At 44.6% G+C, this 7,242-nt stretch overlaps 1 protein-coding gene across 7 annotated transcripts in view; it reads right to left on the bottom strand.

The window, feature by feature from the left end:
* Positions 1 to 7,242, bottom strand: part of Gng12 (guanine nucleotide binding protein (G protein), gamma 12) — a 124,965-nt gene that overhangs the window by 37,109 nt on the left and 80,614 nt on the right. The window lies entirely within an intron of this gene.

Below are 7,242 nucleotides of genomic sequence, written 5' to 3'. Positions count from 1 at the left end.
TACCCTCTGTCCCTGGAGAGGAGAATGCTAATCCTGACTGAAGGGCAAAGACCTACTGCCTAGATCAGAGCTCAGCTTGAAAGAACACTCTGGAGCAATGAGATGGGGAAGGGGCAGAGAAGGGACCAGACAGCTAGAGAGGAAGTGGGGGCGTGATTCCCTCCAATGCTTTCTCAAGATCTGTGAAGTAGCCTCTTGGTGAACATCCACACAAGAGGCACACGTTTTGAGACTCTGCCTCATATGTGGGACAACTTCTCTATATGCACAATGGTGATGAGTTTCTTTAGGCGCCTTGACTGATTTGATCCTCACAAACGTTCTCCAAATACACGCTGTTCCTCCAAATTCTTTCTGTTACATGGATGAAGCCTGTGAGGCATGGGAGGCTAACATGTTTTACCTATGTACATGCATGAAGCCTGTGAGGCATGGGAGGCTAACATGTTTTACCTATGTACATGGATGAAGCCTGTGAGGCATGGGAGGCTAACATGTTGTACCTATGTACATGGATGAAGCCTGTGAGGCATGGGAGGCTAACATGTTGAACCTATGTACATGGATGAAGCCTGTGAGGCATGGGAGGCTAACATGTTGTACCTATGTACATGGATGAAGCCTGTGAGGCATGGGAGGCTAACATGTTTTACCTATGTACATGGATGAAGCCTGTGAGGCATGGGAGGCTAACATGTTGTACCTATGTACATGCATGAAGCCTGTGAGGCATGGGAGGCTAACATGTTGTACCTATGTACATGGATGAAGCCTGTGAGGCATGGGAGGCTAACATGTTGAACCTATGTACATGGATGAAGCCTGTGAGGCATGGGAGGCTAACATGTTGTACCTATGTACATGCATGAAGCCTGTGAGGCATGGGAGGCTAACATGTTGAACCTATGTACATGGATGAAGCCTGTGAGGCATGGGAGGCTAACATGTTGTACCTATGTACATGCATGAAGCCTGTGAGGCATGGGAGGCTAACATGTTGTACCTATGGAGTAGGACAGAGAGGACTGGAAACCAGGGACTTCTGCCTCCAGAGTCTATGTGACTGGCACCATCTTACACAGCCTTCTTAGACTAGCATGTTGTAACAGATCCCCTACCCCTGCCTACACTCACTCATTCACTTAATTTAAAATATATCCTTCTTTAAAGGTCTCAAGGTGCCTGGTTCCAAGATATCAACATAGGAGCTCTCCTGATGATCAAGAATACCTTGCGATTGAGGACAAAGACATTACAATACTTTAAATAGGCAGACAATCTCTTATGATGATAGGGAAAGCCACACAATCAAGACTATAGATAGGACTGGATGGCTTAGCAGTTTAGAGTATGTAGTATGCTTCCATAGGATCTAAGTTTATTCCTAGCATCCATCTTAGGCAGCTCACGTCTCCAGTATGAGGGATCTGGCCTCTGAGGGTACCCATACTTACACACACACATACACACACACACACACACACACACACACACACACAAATTATAAAATAACAAAAGCAACATTTTTAAAAGAGCTCATTATGACAGATGCAGACAAGGACATGGACTAGTGTCCTGTGTGGAAATGGAGAGAGATGTCCTTCAGGGGGGACAAGCTAAGCTCATGGACTACTGTGCACAGGGAAAGATGTGTATCAATTTTGGAGGGATAAGTTCTCATTGCTGAGCAGAATATGGCATGGCATCTATGGGGTGCACTCATCTACTGCCACTGCCTTGGAAAGGTGGATCTGTGGCTTTGTTTAGGAAGCTGACTCCCAGACATGCCACACTCCTACCTACCCTGTCCCTACTTCTTTTGGTCTCATACCTGGAAAACATGTGAGAGCTAAGAGAAAAGTAACCAGAAAGCTCGTTAAGCCATAAGCAGGCAAGGCTGGAGCAGAAGGCCACTTTCCCCAAAGCTAACGTGAGCACAGGCTCCAAGGGCATGAGAAATACCATGTCCTCAGTGGGCTAGAGTGCCTCAGGTCCCCACCCACCCTGCTTCTGGTGTTTTACTGTAAGTACACAGGATGGTAAGCTGGGGCTCGGGGGCTGTGGGACAATGGAACTGTCAGGGTGGCTTCTCAGTGGAACTTGCTGAGCTCTGCAGGCTTAGACTCATGATGCCAACCCAGGAATAGTGGCTCATGGGTCACCTTCTCTGCCAGGGAACCCATCCATGTGGCAAGAACAGACAATTTGCTGGCAAGAACAGTCTGGGGAGACAGCCAGCAACCTCAGTCAGGGCATGGGTTGGTGGAAGATTAAAACCTAGGGGACTGGGGTTGAATCCTTGGGTCACTTCCAATTGATTCTGTTTCTTCTTGTGTAAGATGGGCCTGTCTCTCCCAGGGTCATTTCTGCAGGCATCCAGTGTCCACACCAATGCTACAAGGAAGGGCCTCATCTCTGTTTTGCAAATGTGTAAACTGGCTTGCAGGAATGAACGTGGCTAACATCAGTTTAGTTACTAAAATTGTGGGGCCAGATTTTAAACTAAGAACCGACTCCTGTGTCCCCTCTACACAGGCTCACAGGCTTGTTTTTATTTTTTTAATGATGCTTGTACCTAAAATCAAATCTTAATTTTCAACACAAGTACTACTCTACTACTGATTACTGAAAACCCTACTTTAGCAACCTTTCCTGTGCTACTTACACTTCTACGTCACTAATGGAAGGTGTTTGGCAAACTGCAAGTAGGTTTTGCAATCTGCTAAAGCAAGGTCTCATTAAACGGCTCATAAAAACATTTGGCAAAATAAATCTCTGAAACAATCTCAAGACCCACTATAAATGATTTCTGTTCTACAGCAACATAATTTTATGGCCTAAAGAGAGAGTCAAAAGGCAACTGGCACACTGATATCACACAGAGCCTTCAAGAAACCCAAGCTCAGCTGGGTGGTGGCAGCACACACTTTTAATCCCAGTACTCAGGAGGCAGGGGCAGGAGGATCTCTGGTCTACAAAAGTGAGTTCTAGGACAGCTAGGGCTACACAGTGAAACCCGGTCTCAGAAACAACAAACAAACAAACAAACGACGACCCCCCCCAAACCAAACAAACCAACAAAAACAAAATAAAACAAAGCCCCCAGGGCCACTCCAGGCCCAGCTGTCAGGCTGCTGGATGGCTTACTCAGGCCACTCACCACCTCTTCTTTCCTTTCTTAGTAAATGGAGGCTCCAGACATCAGTGCTCTCATATATTTTAATATGAAATTCGTACAAACACTAAATGACAACTGTCCTTGAAGCCTGATAATCATGTGTGAGGACAGACAGCTGTAGTAACATCTTCACTTGAGTCCTAGCTGTAAGTCTGCGATGATATTCAGCTTGTGTGGACTCAGCAAACACCCTCTGCTCCTGGCAGGAACCAGCCATCATTTAAAAGACCTTGAAAGGTCAATCTCTGATTTCATCATAAACCAGTAGTTTTGTATTTTGTTTGTAACAATGAAACAAAAATTTCAGTTAGTAATTTTATTTTGCACTAAATTCATTGTGTAATTGCTACAGATTAACACACACACACATACACAATCTTAACCAAGATCCTAAACCCTCCCTATGGAGCTCTGGTCACTCAGCTCCTCCTATCTGTTTAAGACTTCAAACCTCCGGTAAGGCAAATCTTGGGATACTTTCCTGTCATGATTGCCAAAACACTCTGCTCTCTCTTGTGGCATACTCTTTTCTGAACTGTAAAATCATTTGCCCAAATGCTCAAACCTGACGGACGTTCACCTGACATCTTCCTGATGAAGGTAACAAGAACAGACAATTCACCACAGGGGCCTTGTGAATTTAATTCACCCCAAGTGTGCTTACTGAGCAGCTCCTATCCTTAAGAGACCTACAGGAGTAGACAACAGCACAGGCAGCAAGCCGACATCACACCAGTAAGGCAGGGTGTTGTGTAGAGAAGTGACAGAGCATAGGGACTCCACCCTCAACCCCCAACGGTTGGGGATTAACTTCATATGATGCCCTGTGGGTCCAAATATCAGATGAACAGCCGAGTTGAAAAGTGTTAGGCTTCCATTTCTGCAAACAAGAGCAAGTCAGCCCTGGCTGGGAAACAGACACATGACTCCAGATTTTCAGCGCCTACTCATGAAAACCATCATGGAACTGGACCTTCACAATGGCCCAGGGGTACTTACAGCTGTGATAAAGCCACTGTTTCAATTCTTTCCCAAAAGCATAAAAACTGGGATCTAGGACTCTAGTTCAGTGGTAGCATGCTTGCTAGACACCTCAGGGCTCTGTGTTCAGACCATAGCACATGTCACAGCCCACACATTAACATTTATATCTTTGTACACAGTAATCCTAACCTGCAGGAATAATCCAAGATATGTGCATTGAGCCAAGCACTAAAAAATATTTACTGAAAATAAAATATAAGGATTAAAAGAAATTCTCAAATATAGAATGGTATGTGGTGGCACGCCAATTGGACATTGAATTCTGTACCAGGGAGGGTACAATCTTTGAAGAATTTATTGATGTATAAAAGAATTTAGGTACACACATACACACACACACACACACACACACACACACACGAGAATGAGATTTCTGCAATCCACATAGCTTGTAAGCACTACATATTACACTGAGTGAGTGGAACAAAAGAGGTTCATTTGCTAGAGAGGACAGTGCATGTTCTTTTACCATTGTTGCTTGAGCAGTGCAAGAATGGAAAACAGGATGTCTGTATTTTTCCCTCATTCATAAGGAGCAATATAAATTATAATCACTGGGCTGATTCTAGTTTGTCAGTTTCCTCTTGCGAAGAAAGTTTTCTAAGAACACAGGTCATGTGCTTGCTTATCTGTCTTCTGAAGTTGTTTCCAACAGGACTGAGCAGTTATGACAGAGACCATGTGGTTCACAAACCTGACATATTAACTATTTGTTCTGTCATGGGACAGGCTTGTCAAACCCAATTCCAGAATAAGGGAAGATCACACTCCATTGCAGAAGCCTACCACATATGTAACCCTGTGGCCTGAATCTCTCCAAGTTCTTCTGTGAACTTAGCCCCTAGGTGATAATCTTCAGAGGAACTCAAGGCTTCCTTCCTCCACATTGAGAGTGAAGTCAGAAGGTACCATCTAAGATTGCATAGGAACACAAACTTACTACCTAAGTTGAGACTCATTTTAACTTTTGAGTTTGACCAGCCCCTGGGTGTGTGGGAGCACTGCTTGGGCAGGCAAAACAGGAGGCACTCCACCTTCCATCTTGCCACAGTGGTATGGAAACTCAGCCAGGCAGACAAAACGCAGGGTACTAGATTACATTGACCTTATGTCCACTTTCAGGTAATGGGCTCACTGGAAACACCAATATACAACTCAGGAGGTGAGAAAACACAGCCTATGGATGTGGGAGGCCAAAGCTGGGGACTCCCAGGTATCCAGTCTCAGCTGGAAACTGAACAGAGGAGTCTGGATAAAATGTTGGGGGTCCAGGAACTTGCAATGAGGAGCCCGGAGCCCAGGGCTCCTAAACTCCTGGACATCTAAAGCTGCTGGATCAGGGGAGCTGGGGATGGAGTTGTGTCCATGGGCTGAGGAGATGGGGTGGGGGTGGGGGTGTCATGTGAGCCTGTCCTTAGTCAGTGGCAATTGTTTATTAGTTGTGGAAAATGGGTGCAAACCACCTCCTCAAGGTGGGCCATGGATTAAATACCTTTTGCAGGAAGGAATGTCTGGGAAAGGATTCTTATTGGCTAAACCCTCAGGGCCTCTAGATACCGCATCAGCATGGAGAACTCTGTTCTGATCTACATGACCATAGGTCATATTCCTATGTAGGGAGTGTGGTCACATGACAGGGGCCTGGTTACCAAGTTTCCTGGTGTGGTCCACTGCCCCACAACTCTTACTTTCTTAAATTTTATTTTTATTTCTATGTGTATGTCTGTGTGAATGTATGTCATCTGTGTTTTATGTGAGAGCCGAGGCTGAAGAGGGTGTCAGATCACATGGAACAAGGGTTATGGGTGGTCATGAACCACTGACACTATTGCTGGGAACCAAACTTGATACCCTTGGAAAAGAAGCAGGTACTCTTAACCACTGGGCCACTTCTCTAGCCCCCAGAAATGTTTCTTATGTTAGAAGATTAAAACTGAGAACTGAAAAGCATTTTTTACAATTAGGGGTTCTGTGTATTTGTTTTTGAAAACAACCTTTTAGGAAGAAGAGTTGAGTTTCTGGGTTTTTTCTTTTTTGAGATAAGGTCTCTTGTAGCCCAGGCTGATCTCAAATTCCCCAAGTAGCCAACAACGACCTTGAACTTCTGTCCTTTCAGGCTTTATGTACTAAAGTGCCAGGGTTACAGACGCATGCTGGATCTTAAGTTGTTTCAACTGACTGTTCCCCTGGGCTTTATAATAACATCTTCTTGTGTAAGGTCACAGACACCTGATGATAATAAGAACTTTTCTTCCAAACTGCTTTTACTGCACTACAAACAAATACATCAACCCTGGGAGAATGTTTATCACATTGCACCGGAGTCCATAAGGAGTTACCTCTACTGCTGTGTGCCTGGCATCTGCTGCCTAAGCTTCCTGGGCATCAGTAGTACATGGTCACAAGCATGGGCTGGGGGTGTACTGGCTTGTCCCAAACAGAAACTGATTACCAAAGGTATCCATTACCCTTGAATTCCGACCATGAAGACTGCAGTTTGGACGCCAGCATTCCTATAACAGGTGGACTGGCATGAGTAAATCTTCATAAGCCTTAAGACAAGACTCTGCGACCACAGCACTCACTAATCAACCAACAGCAAGAGAGGCTTCATTTCATGACCCCAGACTCTGTGCATTTCCCATGATTAGCTCTAAAACTACCCAGTGTTTGTAATTACTTAATAAATAATAAATATTATATATATATAATCTTGTGGGGAAGTAGGGCTCTTTAAGTTTAAGAATCTAAGTGTGACATTTATATTTAGTGTACCTGAAGCAACAGCAAGGTGTTCCTAGACATCATCAAAATATCATTGTCATTTTGCCTCTTCTCTGTGAGGCTGGAGATCAAGAAGGTAGCTTCAGGGACTTGACTACCCAATGACAGACTGGTGGTGAATTCAGCATCTAGAACCCTGTTTTTCTGATCACTAACTAGACAGACTACATCTCTACCTTTCTGGTAACACTGGCACTAGTCACCATACCTTGCAACCATCTAGTATCAGATATTGC

Source organism: Mus musculus, chromosome 6 (genome assembly GCF_000001635.26).
Source record: "Mus musculus strain C57BL/6J chromosome 6, GRCm38.p6 C57BL/6J".
Lineage (NCBI taxonomy): Eukaryota > Metazoa > Chordata > Mammalia > Rodentia > Muridae > Mus > Mus musculus.
The sequence above is the reverse complement of the archived record's forward strand: the minus strand, read 5'-3'. Positions and strand labels throughout refer to the sequence as shown.